Below are 21,101 nucleotides of genomic sequence, written 5' to 3'. Positions count from 1 at the left end.
GCCCGATGTGGGACTTGATCCCAGGACCCCAGGATCATGACCTGAGCCAAAGGCAAATGCTCAACCACTGAGCCACCCAGGTGCCCCTCACAGCACTACCTTTTAAAAAATTATGTATACATAAGAGGAGAATGTTATTGATATTTTGAGTAGATAATAATAGAACTGATAACAGGAAAAAGATTTTTATCTTATAGTTAAGTTCATTTGTCATTTAGTTATAATTTATAATATAGTTAAGTGATTTGTCATGTGACTCAGTATTTAATTACAAAGCACAAGGTTGACAACTGTTTTTAATACTGTTTAACAATAAGGAGATCTATCAGAATTTGTCCTATGGGATCATTGTAAAGCTGAGAAGTTTTTTTTTTTAATATTTTATTTAAATTCAATTTGCCATCATATAATACCCAGCACTCATCTCATCATGTGCCCTCCTTAGTGCCTGTCAGTCACCCAGTCACCCCCCTTTCCCCGACCCACCTACCCTTCTGCAACTCTTTGTTTCCTGGAGTTAGGAGTCTCTCATGGTTTATCTCCCTCTCTAATTTTTCCCCACTCAGTTTCCCTCCTTCCCCTTAGAGTCCCTTTCACTATTTCTTATATTCCACATATGAGTGAAGCCATATGATGATTGTCTTTCTCTGACTTACTTATTTCACTAAGCATAATACCCTCCAGTTCCATCCACGTGGAAGCAAACGGTAGGTACTCATCCTTTCTGATGGCTGGGTAATATTCCATTGTGTATGTAGACCACATCTTTAAAGCTGAGAAGTTGTATCTCATATTATTGGACACCAGACAAATCTAGGAGACACATCATCCACAAGAGGAATATGCACCTCATGAAATGAGGGGTGAAAAGCACATGAATGACAGTTTTGGAGACTGACAAAAGCCAAGACAGGGATCTCAACCTAAGCAGAGGATATTCGCCTCTTCTTTGTTTTCTACCCGTTTGTTGGGATTGATTGCATAGTCATCTAGAGAACCAGGCACTATTTTCTTGGAATTATTGCCTTCCTCCCTCTTCACCCTGAAGTATGATGTAGGCAAGCTCTAGATTTCAGCTCCTTGCCCACAGCTCTTGAGCTGTTGGCCCACTTGGGAGCACCCTCCGTCATGATGGTGACCTACTTCCATCATGATGGCGCCATGGAATCAGGGCTCTGCCCGGAAGCTGAAGGAGAGAGAACCTTCTGTTCTTCCATCACAGCTTTCCATTAACTCTGTGGAGCCTGAGTCACACCCTGTGACCTGTGATCATGTATTAAATCTCACAGTGCGAGTTGGGATGTTTATCTCTGAGTTATTCTGGCCTCTGTGACTGAGAGGCCTTTATTGATTAAGTCTGTCTGCCCCTTGCATCCTGTCCTCATAACTCTTATGAGGCACAACCATTTTTCTCTGGAAACTCACCCTGTCCCCCTCCCACTACCCTGGCTTTTCAGCCTGAGAGCTTCTCTGAAGGCCCTGAAAGATGCCTGAGGAAGGGCACCGGCTTTCTGTGCTGGGAGGCAGCAGGAGGATGGAGATCGGGCAAGGGTGGCAGAGGGCTGAGAAGGGTCACAGCGTGTTTCCGTGGCAGTGACAGTGCTGGTAGTCAGTAGAAGGAACCCTGCAGGGGTTGTGCGTTCCTCTCCTATCCTCCCTCTGTGGTCTGATGGGGAGAAGGATCTACTTCAGAACCGGAAGGAGGAAATTGCCTAAGTCAGTCTTGTCACAAGGAAACATGTAGCGACTTAGCCTTTAGATGTCAGAGGGTTGGTGCAGTGACCTTTGCAAAGACGTACTGGATCAGATTTGTTCTCCTCCAAGCTCTTTGTGCTTATTCTTGCAGGTTTAAAACACTGTTTTAAATGTTTAGAGCTGGAGCTGGTGGTGAGAGGAGGCTGAATCAGTGGGCCACAGACTGTAGCTTGGAAGCTCACTGAAATGACTAGAACTTTACCACTTTGGAGGGGGGCACTAGGGGAGTGCCACTCACTCCCAGCCAGTGCAACCTCTTTTGAGATAACTCCACCCCTAAGAGGAAACATCTTCAAAAGGATCCTTAGAAACGGCATCCCTTACTCATTAGGACTTAGCACCTTTACGCTCAGCAATCTCATGACCAAAATTCATATGCGTTGAAGATTTTTTTTTAAAGATTTTATTTTTTTAATTTTTATTTATGTATAATAGTCACACAGAGAGAGAGAGAGAGAGAGAGAGGCAGAGACACAGGCAGAGGGAGAAGCAGGCTCCATGCACCTGGAGCCCGACGTGGGATTCGATCCCGGGTCTTCAGGATCACACCCTGGGCCAAAGGCAGGCGCCAAACTGCTGCGCCACCCAGAGATCCCTGCGTTGAAGATTATAGGCCACAGCCTACTGGGTCAGATTACACTGGACAGCCTGAAGTATTTAGGTCTACAGACCCTGCACAGACAGATGTAGGGATGGGTGCCTAGGTGCTGTGGGTGCTGTGAGCAGACTCCTTCCTTCCAGCATCTGGACATTTCATCCCTGGCTGCTTTTGGAGGGAGTCAAATCCTAACAGGAGGGTTATCTAGGGAACTACCCGGGAGGAAAATGAAGCCCCGTATGGAGCAGGAGGCCAGGCCCAGGCCCCTGCTGGTGACGCAGTATGTTGCTGTCACATCTGAATGCATACACAAATAGATGCTTGGACTTCTTCTTCTTCTTCTTTTTTTTTTTTTTTTTTGCTTTGTTTTGTTTTGTTTTATTTTGCCTTTCACGACAGCATCTGTTTTGCGAGGCAAAGAAAAAAAAATCTCTTGGAAGGCTTCACGTTTTCCTATCTGCAGAAGGCAGTTCTACAGCTTTTGTCAAACTTAGCTGGTCTGTAAAGCGTCTTTGTTTCTGGTTGACTGTTGCAGAAAGCAAGTCCATAAACTAGCACGAATACAGGAGAGAATGATTTCTATTGAAAGAGTCGAGTAGGATATGGTGCATGGGGCCATTGGTGAAAAGGGTTTTGTTTCTTGCAGGGCGGTGGAAATCCACATTCATATTGGCGCTTTTGCATTCGTTAGCATGCACGGTTAAACAATGGGCATGCCAGCCGACGTGGCGGTGTTGATTAATGCATTCCCTGAACGTGTTGATTAATGTGTTCCTGCAGTGCCTCCACAGCCCAGACTGCACCTGAGATGAGTCTGCACCTGAGATGCGCAGGATGGGCCTCGAGGCCGGCTGCCGCAGTACTCACGGGAACCCACTTGGGCATGGGCCTTCCCTGTGTATGTGTAACACCAGGGCCATTATGCACAAACCCACAGATCCCACAGACTTTTTACAGAAATCCGGACAGGATTTCTTGCAAAAGCGTCTGCACCATGATCTAGCCAGAGACTCTAGATTATATAAACTATGAAGTGCATACAAGAAGCGCTCTTTCTAGCTGAACAGATGTTTGGTGCCCTCCATCCCATGGGTGATTCCACACCGATTTTCATTTTTGTCGTTCTCAAAGGTTTTGTAAAGAAAAAGAGCAGAAAATACTTCCAGCATACAGTTTTTCACTTGAATAGCCTGGGAAGGGATATGCCAGTGGACTGTCCATTAGACACTTGGCGAACGTGGCATCTCGGTTGGAAACCCAGTCTTCCCAGAGACAGGGATTCCCATCGGCCCAGCAAAGGTGTTCCCTTCCCAGGTGGCTTCTTTCAAGGTTGAGACTTCTTTTGCTGTATTATGGATTCCCATCCAACCACTTTTTTTTTTTTTTCCTGTAGAAATTGTTTCTGGAAAGGCTCATCTGGATGTGGTTCTTCTCCCTGGCTAATTGTTTGAATAAGATGAGCTTGCATAATTTTGTATTTGTTTAGTATCTTACTGGTTATTTGTGACGTAAGAATTCTACTGCTACTTTTAGAATTTTCTGACCCTACAGTTCTCAGCAAGATGACAACAATGATGAGAAAGCCATGTTCTCAAACGACGAGAGAATGTCTGAATGTAGAAGAAATGGTTCAGTGGTGTTGCCCACTGTGCCTGGAGGCCTCCAGCTGTGAGGCATTTTCATAAAGGAAACCATCAATGTTTTTAAGGAAAACTATTTTCGGCTTTGGAAAAAGCAAAGTGAACAAGTTCATCTCAAGCAAGTGGGAAATTTTATGTGTTAGAGAATTACTGTAAGAAATTATTATGCACAGAGGTGGCGAAGTCACTAGTACTTATCCCATTTAATTATTGGCATGAATTTAATGGCAAAGGATGGTATTCTGATATATTCAGGGCTTGAGAGAAGATTCTTTATTCCATTTAGATTTAGCCTAAGTGACAAGACTACAGGAAAGGTCTACTTTGGCAATTCATGGAATACATAACTTCTATTACTTGCTTAACGCCATCTAACCCCAAATTACTGTTTTAAAAATACTTAGTTATATGTCTGTCTCATGGGAATTATTTGTTGAAAATAAACAAGTAAAACATGGAACCACTTCCTTGGCATTGGTATACATAAAGTTCTCTTCTGGAACTCAGGGTACACAGAATATGTGTTTAAATCCTTACCAGTGATGTGGAAGATATATTTGGGAAAACCAATCTACTTGATTTTTTCAGACAACCTGTAATTATATAATATGTTTAAATGAGAAATGCACCAAAATAACCGACAGGGACTTCACATTTGTGATTAGACATGCATTTTCATAGTGAGCTTGAAATCCACAAGAACTGAAGGGGTAAACAAAGAGACGCAGTGAACATGATTAATCCGTTTTTCTGCAAAGCTTTTGATACTGTACTGAATAAAAGCTTTGCTGACAGAAGCTGTTAGCCTGGTGAAGGAGAGGCCATAGGAACAGGTTATGAAAGGAGAGAATGGAAAGCAGAGAACAATCCACATGGAAAAGGAGGGCAGGGGAAATGGTTTCTGCAAGTTTGTATTTATTTTGTTGTCAGCAAGCACAGAGAGCCTGTAGTTAATGTAGTTTAAATGACTTTGTTCCTGGGGGGAAAATACCTACAAAAGAATTTGACGAATATAACTAGACAAAACTACTATATTTAAATTATTCAAATGACCTGGAAAATACATCTAAGTTCCAAGTGTCCTGTAAAATATTTCTCTGTTATGTAACAGTTCCCTGTTTTAGAGAATCCAACCACAGATAAGCTTTAATATCAAAAAAAAAAAAAAAAAGGTCTTCAAATTGATTTGTTGTACAAAACAATAAATTATTTGACTGGTATATATATTTGAAGGGTCTTAAAAACTTTCTTGCCGTAGAGGGGTAGGAATAAAAGAAATACATTTTAGACAGCCTCTTGCACCATCTTGGGCCCTTAGTTCATGCTCTGTAAATATTTGCTGAATGAAAATGAATATTTGTCATGCACCAAACCCAGAAATCATCCCTAGGGAAAACTTTCTCCTTAATTTTCTCTCTGCATCTTCAAAGGTGTTGCTGATGGTTATTGGTTACACAGAGCAGCTTTATGTTAACTTGATAGGCATTTTCATTTTCCTGAAAACACAGCTTTGAACACCAGGATTTTTCTTCTGTAGAACAGTCCACAAGTTCAGTGAGAAAGTAGATGTCAAACATCTACATTATAGTGGACTTGCTGATTCTGTCCAAATTATTTTTATTACTGAAATGTAGCCATCTTGATCTAGTAAGTGCTCTAGTGGACATGGGAGGTCATGGAAAAATCTTTGTTATGAAGAGTGAACAATTGAAGGCCTTTCTTTTATAAAACACATTCCCCTCAGCTGAGAGTCCAACATAGTTCTTCGCACTTAGAATGTTCAATAACCACTGAATGACCTATGGGGCCATGGCCAATACCTGAACCCAGAATCTCACCACTTTATTGATAATAAATCAGACTTTATTCTGGAGTTATTTGGATTTCATTAGTACAAATACTACTACCGATAGTACTGACTGTCTTCATTAACAAACATTATTGATTGCTTTTTATATATAGGGAACCATGAGAGGCTCTGCTAAAGCAGTTTGCATTATAAAATATGCCTTTTGCCCTTCAGTAAACTCATACTCTTTAGTTATATACAAATCAATCAACTGTTCACAAGCACATGTATGTAGTAGGTGTGAAAATAAAGGGAAAGCACAGAGTAGCATTATTGACTTAAATGTGCTCTGGGAGTTCAGAGGAACAGTGACCCTAGATAGAGATTGACAAAGATTAATGGCTGGTTTGAACTTGAACTCATGATTGAAGGGGGAATGGTTTTGAAACTAGTTCAGGAAGATTTTAAATAAAAAAGCGCAGAAATTCCAGAGATGGAGGGAAGGGCGCGTGGGTGGCCCATTCCATTGAGCATCGGACTCTTGGTTTCGGCTCAGGTCATGATTCAGGGTTGGCTCAGGTTGTGACTCAGGGTCCTGAGACTGAGCCCCATGTCAGGCTCCACGCTCAGTGGAGTCTCAAGCTCCCAATGAGTGTGGAGTCTGCTTGAGATTCTCTCTCTTTCTCCCTGCCTGCCCCTGCTTAAATAAATAAATAAATCTAAAAAAGAAAAAGAAATTCCAGAGGGGAACAGCCAAGTCTTGAACAGGGGAGGAAGAGAAGTGCTGTATTTGCATGGCAAAAGGAAAAAAAACATGAAGAAATTTAGAGCAGAAAGTAGACCTAAGTAAGAAGTGGTTGAAAGTGACCTTTGGAGAGGTGTTTGTTCTTTCTTTAGTGGATGAATAAACATTTGTTCATTCATTTATGAGCTACTCTGTTTCAGACATTATCAAAGGGTAGCAAGCAAGCTATACATGAAATGTGTAGAGCACAGTAATAGCAGTATGGTGCCATCAGCCCCCCCCATACTAAAAGTATTGACAAGGTATATATTTATGTGTGTGTATATAATGGTGATACAGAGGCAAATGTGACAGCTCTGCATGGGGGCAGCAGGAAAATCCTGGGGAAGTATCACTGAGGATGAATAGGCATCTTGCAGGCAGACATGGAGAAGGATGTCCCAGCTGTGGGCAGAGTAACAGTGGATGCCACTGGAAGCCTTAGGATTGATGCACTGTGAGTGCCCTGGTATGATCGAAGGTGAAGAAGTTAGAGGTGCTGTGAAGGCACGTTGGAGAGTATCATCTGGGCCAAGAGTTTGGTTTAGGGTGCCGGATTCCACGTAAGGATTTTGAGTAAAGGAGTCACATGATCAGATCTAGTCTGATCATTAGAACAAATACCCTGATAGTTTAGCACACATGGGTGAAAATTGGAAGCTGGACACCTGTAGGAGGCGAAAGCTCCTGAGCTGGAGTGTCTGACACAGAGAGGACAGTTTACAGCATATTGAATGGCCCCAAATGCCAGTTTGGAATGAGAAATGAGGAAAAGCAAGGCCTGACCTCTGGCTTGAGACAAGGGTGTTTGGTGGTGCTACTGAGCAGAATAGAAAAGGCAGAAGGGCTGCTTTTGAGAAGATGGAGTTCTGTCGTGAATATGCCCAGTCTGAAATACACCTGATTATGACCATGCTGTACAGAGTTTGAATTATGTTCAGGTATGAACCTATTATGACCTTGAGTGAGAAGGGACGTCTGCCAATCGGTGTTTTGAGAAAGTTCATTTGGCATCAGTATTTTAGGGAAGTTTCACGAAAGCCCATTAAAGATGAAGAAAACAGGTAGGATACTAGTGCCATGGTGAGTGCATAGGGACCGAGAACCCAAAATTGGGAGAGAGGCCTTGAGAATGGCAAGCAGACATGCCAAGGAGTCAACCACGCTGTAGCTGGAGAACAGCTGGAGAACTTGCCTTTCTGTTGTCTGGTTTAAGTCCGACAGATCTTTTGTCACCTTCTTCTCTGAACGCGATCTCAATGGAGACGCTCTGCTTTAGTTGAGTTTCATCTCTGGAGCTCAGAGAACTGGGTTGGCGACAGTGACAGCCGGCCATCCTAGGCTGTCCTTAGAAGGTGGGGGTGGTTTCCCATGGACCACATGCGAGAAGAATTAATGCCATCAATCATGTCCAGGAGAAGAACTGGCTCTAGAAACCAAAAGGTCAAAAACTCTTATTAACCGAAAGACCTAGAATGTACACAATTCAGACCAAAATGACTTTCTCAGAGAGCAAGCTGAACAAAGAAAATTTTGCCAAGGGCAAAACTGAAGGAAAACAGTACATAGCATTCCCAAGGGTCACTGGAAACATTTTTTTGAAGCAATAACATGGGACAGTGTGTCATTATTACTAAGCAGACGCATTTGAGTCCAGCGTAAGGAGGAAAGAGCTCCATTGTTTCTGTCCTTGTTATGTTCGTGGCGGTGGATTTGTTTGTCCCATGGTCACTGTTTGGAAAGGGAGATCACTTAGCCACATGCCAGATGACTGAGGTGGTATTTCCACGAACCATTTCCATTTTAATCATTCTTTCATATTTGTAGATGAAAAACGGCTTCACCCTAGGGCATGTGCTAAGATGAATCACAAGGCTCAGAAATTTTGTCCTGAAGTGATGAGTTGGCTGCAGAGGGAATTCATGTGTACTTATGGACAAATTCTGGCATCGTTAAAGCCTCAAATCATAATTTTAAATGCCCAAATCATAATTGATATTCATAAATTTTTTATCTTGGGCTCCTGGGTAATCAAAACTCACACCACTGGCCATTCGTCTTCTCTTCAATCAATCACATGGAGAAGAACTGTAGTTTTTAAAAAATAGATTACCTAATTTTCCTTTTTATTTCTCAGGTACCTAGGATAAGCAGAGAAAGCCCCCAAGGGTGACGTGGCACTCCTTTCATTTAATCCAGAATCGTGGCATGAGAGAGTAAGCAGTTCTGTGGTTCATGCGGGGGTGGAGAGGCGGCGGGGGGCGGGGGGGGCGGGGGGCGGCGTGCTTCCTGCTGTAGCTCTACCTGTCAAATCTTGTTGCCGGTGACCCTCAGGTGCCTGGTACCAAATCCTCATTAGTTCCTCTTCTGGAAGTCAGATTGGTGATCCACGTGGGCCTTGGAACCTATAATCTGGAAAACTGATACTTTTCAATGCTTCTGTAAATTTTATGGAAAAACCCTTCCAATTTGTTTCCCACATTTTACTTGCATTATTTTCAATCTGCCTGGGTCTGGAACACACTGTGGCATCTGTAATGAAATTACATTTATCATCCATCAGTAATTCGCTTCCTGATAAAAGGAATGGGAAATGTTTGTTAGGATATACAATAGCACTGCTTTTAAATCGTTCGCATTATATAGAATTCTTTGCAAGTGATGTTAGAGAGTTCATTATAGTTTAAATTCATTTTTTAAATTGAAATTATGCTTTCTCTTCTCGGCATGATATAGCTGTGCCCGTATACTTCTCCATTGTAATTAATGTTTTACCTCTGTAGAATATAGACAATCTTCTACAGTTTCCTTTTTTTGTTGTTGTAAAGAATTCTTTTTAATGAGATTAAGTGAGTCACTGAAATCTAGTTCCATAGAAATATATATTCAATAGAAGTGAAATTTGTTCCCTTGGTAAAATGTGAAGTAAAATTGATTTTTTTTTTTTTTTTTTAAAAAGGGTTTCTATTACTGAGTTGACAGTATTCTATTTTGGCCAAAAGTATTTGGATATAAAGATACTCTTTTTCACGATTGAGTTTCTGTTGATTGTGCCCAAAAATCAGCACCATAGTTTCAATTTTACAATAAATGAAAAAAGAAAATGAAAAAAACTCTTAAGTTGTAAAGCCATATCTGGTGCAAATTTTATTCCCTCTTGGCCTATGTGCCTCAACCAGGGTAGACCTTTGCCATTCTTCTCTGAAACTACTTATTTGACCTGTTCTTGTTTCAGTGTTGCCCTGAGGTGAGCGCAACATGAAGCAAGTTATTTTCTTGAAAGGTCTCAGCTTACCCAGGGACGCATTTGTCTGATGCTTCTCCGTTACATATGATGTGATGGCCTTTTATAGAAAATGGATATTTATTATAAAAATAGCATCTGGGATCCTCTAAGGCCATAGTCCATAAAGACAAATTAGTTTAATTTCACATATTTTAATGTCTTCCCAATAGTGATGGCCCTTCTTCAATATTTAATAGGGTAAAATTAACATGATGTTATAACAGCAGTTGAGAATAATCAAAATATGTCCAAAGCAATATATATATTTTTTAATATATCAGGTTTGGCTTTTTTTTTTTTTCGAGCCTGTGCCTGTATAAAATGTCAACAGTATTTTATGGAAGTATTAAATTTGTATGCAGACAGTAATCCCTGCATAGTGGAACTGCTATTCCCAGTAAGATTTATTCTGAAAACAGGCACCATTTATGTGGCTTATGAAGTGCCAGACATGTTCTAAGCCCTTGACGTGTTTTATCCCGTGTCATCCTCTTGGCAACTGTCCTCATCTTATAGATGAAGCAACTGAGGTCCCCGTCGCCCACGCACACACGGCTGATGAATGGTAGAGCACGGATTCAAACCCAGTTAGTCTAATAATCCCAGAGCTGTGTGCTTCACCACCACACCTCTGCCTGAGCGGGAGACGTGCTCACCACAATACTTAACCAGCTCATAAGGGAAGCCCTTGGCCTTGGGAGCTCTGGTCAATGTGCTGTGGGTACGTGACAAATAAGGTCTCCTATGGAAGTCAAAGCTGTTACCCTGCTGCCCATTGTCATCAAATAATAAATCTAAAGGCTGTCAAGGCTGTTAACACTGCACCTGTGGTTCTAAATATCCATTCCATGTTCAGGCACCTTGTGTAGAATAAATGACTGTGACAGAAAGAGAAGAAGAATCCTCTAGGCCCAATGATGCGGTATGGTTGGAAATGCCTCCCTGCAGCAAGATGGTTTAATTGTAGTGCTGGGCACCCTTCTTCCTAGTGTAACTCATCATATCTGGAAAGAAAACCTAAGGTTTTGGAATTTTGGCATCAGTGCGGTTTGCTCACAGGTAGGGCGAGTATGACATTTGTCCACATTAATAGAACTTGCTTTGTACGTTGTCATCCCCCGACCTCCAGCCGTCCTCTCCTTTCCTAGAGCTCTTCCACAGGAAGCTCTGTGTGTGCTCTTCACACAGGATTTCAAGCAGCTCACTGTCCACTGCTTTGCAAGAGAAATTACCTGATCCCTGCTCTAGATGTGACTTCCTACTCTTTTCCTGGCCCTTTCCCATCCTGACCCAGAGTTTGTGTTTTGATAGAAGAGTTTAGGAAAGAAATGGCCCTGAAGACCTAAATCCTCTCCTTCGATCCAAGTGGTATAATGCCACACTGAGCTTTTATCTATTTGGGACAGGGGGAGCCCTGACCCACAAATCTCTTAAATCACCACACAGTAAAACTGTCTACTCATAAATCTCCCATCTACTTAGATGATAATAATTTCAGTGATGCCTTTTAAACAATGATCATGATAAACATATAGTTTTTTCTTGAAATACGATCATCAGTAGTACTAAAGTATGGCTTTGCAACATGCGTTCTATTTAAATTTGTATTTCATTTTATTGACTGTCTCTTTATTTCCATGTGTTTCATTCTGGATATTACTTACCTTTCTCTGTATCCTAATGAAGTTTGTGTAAAGCTGAAGCCCTTACCCTGGCCTCACTCTTACTCCTCTCCCCCTGATTCTGTTCTTGGTACATTGACTCTTCAATGGCCCATGAACAAGCTTGGCACACTCCTGCCTCAGGACCTTTGCACTGTGGTTCCCTCTGTCTGGGACACTCTTCCTGCATATGTCCCCATAGCTTGCTGCCTCTTCTTCAGGTCTTTGCTCAAATACCACTTTCTGGTGAGCTGATTTCTGATCCTGTGGTGAGCAGGTGTACCTATGCGTGTGCTCACATGTACACACAGACATACAAACTTTGAAACCCCCATCTCCCTCTCTAGTTTTATTTTTTTTCTTTGTAGGACTTACCACCTAGCAAACTATTTAATTTACGGTTTTTGTTACTACGTATCTCCCTCCACTGGACCATGAAGTCCATGAGGGCAGGAACTTTTGCCTGCTGTGTCCATTAATGCATCCCAGTACCAGGAATACTGCTTGGCTTGTGATGGATGCATAATTTGCTCAATGAATGAATGAATGAATGAATGAAGACTTATGGAAATTCAAAGTGTCGGCCCTTTGTCAGATAATGTCCCTAGCTGAACAAACCCTGCCTCACTTTTGTGTAACAGCAACTTCTCAGGGTTCAGAAATGTCATACTGTAGACCTCAGCTTACTCACAGATTCTTCTAGCTGGAGGAAAGGGTAGTGTAGCTTTCCATTGTTGACTGTGGAGGTGGAGTTGGAAAACAATCAAAAGAAATGCTCCTCTGATTTTTGGAGCAAATGAACAAATCTAGCATTTGTTTTGGGGAGAACAAATGCTCTCCGCAAAGAAGAGAAACTGTTCCCAAAATCTTTGAAGTATGTCACTGATCCTTTAACCAGTAGCTAGAGAAGCAAGTATCCTAGTGACAAACACGGGCTTTGTTGGGATGAAAGCTAATCATAAGTTTACAAAAACTGATTGGGCATTTGGCTTGTGACTAATTCTTGGCAGTGACACAGAGGAGGCTCTTCACGGGCCCAGACACACATATTTTGAGTAAAGACCGTTGTCCTCAAAGACATTCAATTTTTTTGCCTAGTGCTCTCTTTTAGATTAAAATAATGCATTGCTCAAGATATAAATAACATTAAGGGTTCTGCCAAAGACATAGTAGTTTCTATAGTGGTAGAGGGAATAGATTACTTGGGGAGAGGGAGTATCATTTTTTGCTTTTGAGAGTTTTTTTTTTTTTTTCTATAATTCACTGAATTTGCTAGTTGTAAAAGCACAGGACACCATATGAATTGGAACAGTATTTCTAACAGTGTCCCAGTGCAGGGTCTGTGTTTTGTGGTGTGAACAGTGAAGCCAGCACGTGTCCTTTCAATACAGTAAAAATCTTTGTCAGCCCCCAAGGCCTGCCCTGGTGCTGCATCCGTGTAGTGATTCCAGGATGCTCGGAGGTCCTCTGTAACCTCCCTGTCTCTTAAAAACACCCCACAGCCTACTGGCTAGTACCTAAACTTCTCCTGCCAGAGCATGTTTCCCTGATTCCGATCTGTATCTATTGTGTGGCTACTGCTTCAAGCACACATCAGACATGGGGGCAGGGGGAGCAATCGGAGTTACCTATATAATCTCCCATGTGCACACATCTGTAAGCTTTGATCCCTCTGGAAATGAGGCCTCTGAGGTCTCATCTGTTGGTAATGCCTTAGAGGCTCCCTATTTCGTCTCCTTCCAGGGAGAGCCTTCAGGATCCCCAGGACCTAAGGGGAGAGAGAGACGCCAGCACCTTGTAAGAAAAATGCACATCTGGAAAGTGCAATAGAGGAATATACCCCATTTCATAATTTTGTGGAAATCCAGTCTTGTCCACTAGTTGTTAGGGATAGAAGGATGCCAGGTGCTTGAAAACTTCTGGTTCTCTAATTGCCTGGGTTTTGGTCCTCCTGGAGACTTGGAAATGTATGTGAAAGTGCATCAATCAGAAGTGCAGATTCCCGTCAGGGTCAGCCTTTGCTTCTGGGGGACTTCCTCTGGGAGGTGTGCAAGCTCTGGGCACTTCCTCACCAGGGGTGGGGGAGCCCTTCTCAGAGAAAGTCACCTTATAAACCAGAGAGGAGCTAGGGTGTTCCAGAGCCCCTTTTCTTTTTCTCCCCCCCTTTTTAAAAAAAGATTTTATTTATTTATTCATGAGAGACACAGAGAGAGAGAGAGGCAGAGATACAGGCAGAGGGAGAAGCAGGCTCCACGCAGGGAGCCCGATGCGGGACTCGATCCCAGGACCCCGGGATCACAATCTGAGCCAAAGGCAGATGCTCAACCACTGAGCCTCCCGGGTGCCCCTGGAGCCCCTTTTCTTAATCTGTCCTCAGCACCCTGAGGAGGTTCCCTCCATGATGCTATCCCCAGATCCAGGACACCGACCACAGTGGGAAACACTGACCAGAGGTGCCGTGGTGGTTGCCACAGATGCCGTTCTCCGTCTATGGAAACAAGGGCGTTTTAGCTTGTTTTCAAGTGCACAGACTCGAGAGTCAGACAACCTAAGCAGTCAGCATGAGGCCTGGTTTTGCCAGTAGCAAGAACGAGTAAGCTCATCACTGTAGGCCTCACTTTCCTCGTCTGTACAATGGGAAGACATCGATGGCTTGGGAGAGGTGGAAGAGGCCTAACCTAGGAAAGGGACCCAGGAGAGAGCAAGCCCTCAGTAAGGAGGAGTTGTGTTAAACATAAATAACACTCAATCCCACGTGATGGAGAATTCTCCGATTTTAGAGGAGAATAAAGGAAAGCCAGGAGATCTAATGAGGGCTGAGAAATTCGGACGGCCTCACAGTCATCTAATCACTTTTTCTCCTACTCTTAACCCTGTTGCAATGAATAGTTCTGTCCCAAATTATAGATGTGTCGTAATCGTGGCCCTTTTTGCCACGGACAAAAAGTTTCTTATGCATGGTGATGCAAATGTGGGCGAAGGGATGCTAATGGTATAATGAGCCAGAAGTTAATGAACAGGAAACCGAACAAGAATAGGGCAGACAACTTGGCACCAGCGCTGGCTGCGGGGCAGGAAGTATAAACCCGGCGTGTCCAGAAAAGGGGAAGTGATTCGGAAGACGGGGGGCGGGCTGGCCGAGGGGCTGCTTCTGGACTGCTGAGCACAGCCGTGCCTGCCGGGGGAGAGCACGTGTGCAGGCCCCACGCCGTGCACCGAGCAAGCAGAGTTTGTGATGAAGTCCTCGGCCATCGCACACGGAGCCACCGTCTACCCCATGGGCCCTTGAATCTATGTCCCCCTGTTTACTCTTGGTTCGCATGTGTGAGTCCCATTACCTGGAGAGATTGCAAATGTTGTCAGGGGAGGGACAGTGTCCTCTGCTTTCTATCCTGCTCCCAGAGGGTTGGCCCAGAGCAGGTGTATGCATAGAAGACAAGGGACAGAGACGAATGGAATCCACTCTAGGTATTTTAAGCAAGGTAATGGTTTGGAAAGGCTGGAGCTGCAAAAATGAGAGGGAGGGATGTTGGAATTGGAAAAGCAACGGAGGGGTGATGGCTAGACTAGAAGCAGCCGACATACCTGGGCTGGAGCTCGTGAACTCGCTCCTGGTTTTTGTGTGTGGGTTGCATGCACGTGCATCTGATTCTGCATCTACTCAAGAAGTGCTCTCCCCACTAGGGTCCTAACGGATAAGGAGGTGCCATTGCTTTGTGAGCTGCTAGAGTCCAGGATCATGCCTGCCCCATTTCCACCACAGAAACTTCCACCCACCGCCTCATCCTGAGTCCAAGCCAGGGCTCTCCTGTCTGCATCACGCTTTCGTGTGTGTTGCTCCCCTGTACCTCCAGTTAGCAGAGCCCATGGGGAAGAGGATTGAGAAAGGCATATGGAAACTTAGTCTGCAGACTCCAGGCCTCAGTAGTACAAAGCAGAGCATGGGGCTGAAAGACAACAGGTAGCTACCTGGCCCACGTGCTATCCGGGGAAAAGCACCCGATCTGAAATCATGAGGCCAGAAACCATGCCTTGCCTAACGCTCGGTAGTCATGTGATCTTGTACACATCACTTGACCTCCTGAGCCTCAGCTGTCTTCCTCGTAAGATGAGACTAACTGGTATGACGTGGCAGAGGTGTCAGGAGGGCTGAATGAGACAATGCATGTGAAAACCATGTAGAAGCGATGAGGAGCTGTGTAAATATTAATTACTTTGCATGAACTCATTGGCAATCATTGAATTCACTGCTTATGAGACAGTCGTAAGGGTTTTTTTATTTTTAATAAACTAGAAAAGACTTCTGCTAGTCTCTCAATTTACTGCACGCACTTAGACTTCCTTTATGATATAGGAAAACCTCACTAACTTGGGGGAGATGTGAGATCAGTGGTACTTGTCAATTTAGCAGATTAAAAAAAATTTTTAACAATTCTCTTTTGATGGGTCATATCCAAAGATAAGCAGCTGAGCCCTCTTAGCAGCAGGAAGGAAGGGCAGCTAGCCTTGGGTTACACAAATGAACTTATTAAGGGGATTTATAAAGCCATCTAGTTAATCAGAAAGGAGGAGAGTGAAAAGAGCCTTTCTTAGCCAAGCCGTGATCACCCGCTGGACAATTAGAAGCACAGTTTTCATTATACTGTTGTAGTCCTCACTTGGGGTCAGGCATATGAGCTAGGATACAGCTGGTGGGTGGATGCAGTAAGGCTGTTAATTAATCACAAGGGGGTGGAAACGGAGGATGAGCCATTCACACCCTTTGATTCCGAATGGCCCCTGTTCCACTGCATTGACCCGCGTTTCCTAAGTTGACCTCTGTTAGATTTCTATGAACTGTGGCATGTTAGGTCCTCATTTACAAGTTGCCAGTGGAGTGGTAGAGGCAAACCATTGACTGTGGTCTTGATTGGATAAAGATTGGGCTTAATTTCTTTTAGATATTTAATTTATTTATTTTTAAAGATTTTATATATTCATTCATGAGAGATACACAGAGAGAGGCAGAGACTTGGGAAAGAGAGAAGCAGGCTCCCCATGGGGAGCCTGATGGGGGACTTGATCCCAGGACCCCAAGATCATGCCCTGAGCCAAAGACAGATGCTCAACCACTGAGCCACCCAGGCATCCATTTTTTTCATGTTTTAGTTTAAGAGTATAGCCAGGTTTCAGCTCCTCTTGTGGGGGTAATACAGTTGTGTCTCTTCATCTCTTCATCCCTTCTTTCCCTCTCCACTCCAAGAATTGTGGCAATGTATTAGTTTTAGGCAAAGTCAAAAGAAACATTGATCACTCTCCTCATTGACATGCAATAAAAGTAGATGTAACAAGTATAGTTAACAACTGGCTGTACATCAAAGAATATATGTATATGGCAAGCATATGAGAAGATGCTCCATGTGATATGTCATCAGGGAAATGTAAATTAAAACAATAGTGATTCTGTGGAACCGCAAAAGACCCCAAATAGCCAAAGCAATTTTGAGAAAGAAGAGCAAAGTTCACACTTGAAAAGCAAAGCATCACACTCCCTGATTTCAAATCATATTAGTAAGCTATGGGTGTCAAGAATGATATGGTATTAGCATAAAAAACAGACATAGAGATCCATGGAACAGAATCAAGAGCCCAGAAATAAACCCACACATATATGGTCAATTCATTTATGACAAAGGAGGCAAGAATATACAATGGGGGAGAAACAGTGTGTCTGCAATAAATGGTGCTGGAAACACTGGACAGCTATGCATCTGCAAAAGAAACTGGACCCTAGTACTGCACTATACAAAAAAATCAACTGAGAATGGATTAAAGACATCAATATAAGACCTGAAACCATAAAACTCCTAGAAAAAAGCAGGTGGTAATCTCCTTGATAGCAATCTTGGTGATGATTTTTTGAATTTGACACCAAAAGTAAAACCGACCGAAGCAAAATCAACAACTTGGGACTATACAACTAAAAAGCTTTTGCATAGCAAAGGAAACCATCGACAAAGTGAAAAGATAACCTACTGCATGGGAGAAAGTATGTGCAAATCATATGTATGATAAGGGATTAATATATAAAATACATAAAGAACTTCTACCAGTCAGGAAAAAAATCTGATTAAAAAATGGGCAGAGAACCTGAATAAGCATTTTTTTCCAAAGAAGACATGCACATGAGCAACAGGTACATGAAGAGATGTTCAATATCATGATCGTCAGGAAAATGCAAATTGGAACCACAATGAGATATCACCTCACACCTGTTAGAATAAAAGAGACAAGTAATAACAAATATTGGTGAGAATGTGGAGAAAAAGGAACTCTTGTGCACTGTGTACACCTTGTGCTGAGATTGTAAATTGGTGCAGCCACTAAGAAAAATAGTATGGAAGTTCCTCCAGAAATGAAAAATAGAACTATCATACAATGAAGCAGTTTCACTTCTGGGTATTTAATCTGAAGAAAATGAAAACACTAACTCAAAAAGACAGATGTACCCCTATGTTCACTGCAGCAGTATTGATAATAGTCAAGACATGGAGACAACCTGAGTGTCCATTCATCGATGAATAGGTAAAGAAAATGTGAGATACGCACATCCCCCTACCCCACCACCCCACCCCGCCACTCCACCCCCACTGGAATATTATTCAGCCATAAAAGAGAATGAAATTTTACCATTTGTAACAATCGTGAGGGCATTATGATAAATGAAATAGCCCCGAGAAAGAAAGACAAGTACCTTGTATTCTCACTTATATGTAGAATTTAAAACACAACAAAACAAAAAGCAAAAACAAAACAAAAACGTCTAAGCTCATAGACACAAAGAACAGGTTGGTAGTTGTCATAAGCAGGGGAGAGGGTGAGCAAAATGGGGGAAGGGAGTCAAAAGGTACATACTTCCAGTTCTAAAATAAATAAATCGTGAAGACATAATGTACAGCATGGCAACTGTAGTTAGTAAATACTGTATTGCTTATCTTAAAGTCACTAAGAGAGTAGATCCTACAAGTTCTCATTACAAGAAAAAATTCTGTAAATGTATGGTCTCAGGTGTTAACTAGATTCATTGTAGTGGTCATTTCATAATATATACAAAGATTGAATCAATACGTTCTACATCTGAAAGTTGTACGTCTTATAATGCTGTATGTCACCTTATAATGCTATATGCTCAGTTAAAAAAAGAAGAAACCAAAAAGAAAAACCACTCACCAATGAGATGCCGCTCCACGCCTGTCAGAATGGCCAAACTCCAGAACATCGACAACGTCAAATGCAGATGAGCGTGTAAGGATGCTCATACGTTGCTGGTGGGAATGCAAAATGGTACAGCCACACTGAAAGACACTTTGGAGGTTTTTATAAAACTAAATGTACTGTTCACATATGATCCAGCAGTTGTGCTCTGTGGTGTTTGCTCAAATAAATTGAAAACTTATGTCCACACTAAAACCTTTACACGGATGTTTATGGCAGCTTTGTTCATAATTGCCAAAACTTGGAAGCAACGGAGATGTCCTTCAGTAGGTGAAAGGATAAAGAAACTCTGGCCCATCCTGCAATGGAGTATTATTCAGGACCAAAAAGAAATGAGCTACCAAGTCATGAAAAGACATGAAGAAACCTTAAAGGCATATTATTAAGTGAAAGAAGCCAATGTGAAAAGGCTACATAGTGTATGATTCCAAGCATTCTGGAAAAGGCAAAACTAAAGATCTGTGGTTGCCAGATGACAGTATTGGGGCCGGAGGGGAGCGGGGGAGTGTGATAAACAGAGCACAGAGATTTTTAGGGCAGTGAAAATACTCTATATCATAATAACAGGTATACCTTATTATACATGTGTCCAGACCTCTAGATTGTACAACACCAAGAGTGAATCCTAAGATGAACTATGGACTTTGCATGATTGTGATGTGTCATTGTAGGTTCATCAGTGATAACAAATGAACTCTTAAAACAAAACAAAAATGAACTCTTCGAATGGGGCATGTTGATAATGGGGGAGTCTATACATATGTGGGGCAGGGAGTACATGGAAAATCTCGGTGCCTTCCTCTGAATTTTGTTTTGAACCTGAGCCACCCAGGTGCCCCTGAATGCTGTATTTTTTTTAGATTAGTTTTTTATATTAGTTTTGAACCTAAAACTAATCTAAAAAAATACAGCATTCAGGGGCACCTGGGTGGCTCAATCAGTTAAGCATCTGCCTTCAGCTCAGGTCATGATCTCAGGGTCCTGGGGTTGTGCCCCCCATGAGGCTTCCTGCTTAGCCAGAAACCTGCTTCTCCCTCTCAGTCTGCTCCTAGCCCTGCTCGTGCTCCTCCTATGCGTGTGCGCTCTCTCTCAAATAAATAAAATGTTTCAAAAATCTTTATAAAAACAGCATTCAAAATTCAAAAAAAAAAATCAAAACACTGGTGATACTGTCATTAGCTAGTCCTTATAACCTATGTTTAACTGTCAAGGAAGACACATTTGAGAAAGAACAAACTCTTTGGAATCTACTGGTCTTTCTCTAGGTTGTTATGCCCATCATTAGATTGTATTAATTTCTGGTTTTCTAATTATATATCATCAGGCTTCTGACCTCTAAGCATTTGCTTGGTATCTGGCTGTTTTTAATTCAAAAATAAATTGCATAATGAAACTAATTCTATTTTCCATTGAGATAATGCATTTTTAATTACTCAGAAGGGAGTGAAATTAAGTAGTATTTATCCAAAGTAAATGCAGGCGATAATAAAATATTTCCATGGGCATGTTTAATTCCAAACATTCATGTATACAAATTAACTTGGTGTTGGATTAAAGGTATTTGGAGGAAGGGGTTTGCCCAGAAACACGGCTCTTTTCTTTTGATCTTGTATATTTCATCGGCCAATAGCAAAGTGACTAGACTCTGGATTTGCCAGTTTTCTCTGTGGAACCATTGGAAATGTGACTAATCCTGGGCAGTTTTGTTCATGCTCATGTACAGATTGCTCTCTGAAAGTGCCCAGATGTGAGCACTGTTCACTCCAGCTTTGTAATGCCGTTTATCTGGCAACAGAAGCCCCATTTGCAGTAGTTAACTATCTTTTCTACATTTGCCATGGTCCAGCGGTGTTGCAGAGCTTTGTGGCTTCCGTAGCTAGTTGATGACAATCAGCAGATTTTAAAGCCTTTTCAGAACCCGGAAAGAATAGATAATGATAGCGCACAATGCTGAAATGACGAAAGGAATAATGGATATTCAGATGTTGATGCCATTTAGCTTCCAAAGAAACGATTACAGTTCATTTTCTTTGATTAGCTTTTTCAAGTTTGGAGTTTCATTCTTTATTGTTTAACTTCTGTAAGATGACATTCAGAAAAACATTACCACATGAAATCTGTCAGAAATGTTTAGACAGTTGTAATCACAAAGAGTAGAAATGCCTGCTTTGTTCTGTACCATTGACCCTGCTCTGTCCTGCGCTGATTGTTGCTGATTCAACTTTTTAAGGATATAAATGATTGCTTTCTAAATGTTTGAGGGAAATGGGTTTTAGCTTTTGTCTCAGATAAGGAATGATGTTCAGCTGGTAGAAACTTGGAAAAGAGTGAATT

At 42.2% G+C, this 21,101-nt stretch overlaps 1 protein-coding gene across 20 annotated transcripts in view; it reads left to right on the top strand.

Moving 5' to 3' along the window:
• Window positions 1-21,101, top strand: part of NRCAM (neuronal cell adhesion molecule) — a 275,104-nt gene that overhangs the window by 137,790 nt on the left and 116,213 nt on the right. For 19 of the 20 annotated variants that reach the window (XM_072791600.1, XM_072791598.1, XM_072791596.1 and 16 more), the window contains one exon: window positions 8,704-8,782. The exons of the other annotated variant lie outside the window; for it this stretch is intronic. The gene's annotated coding sequence lies outside the window, so the exon portion shown is untranslated. The remainder of the gene's footprint in view (window positions 1-8,703; window positions 8,783-21,101) is intronic. 20 annotated transcript variants of the gene reach the window in all.

This window comes from Canis lupus, chromosome 21, assembly GCF_048164855.1.
Source record: "Canis lupus baileyi chromosome 21, mCanLup2.hap1, whole genome shotgun sequence".
NCBI lineage: Eukaryota > Metazoa > Chordata > Mammalia > Carnivora > Canidae > Canis > Canis lupus.
Note: the sequence above shows the minus strand (reverse complement) of the source record. Positions and strands in the feature narration are given on the sequence as shown.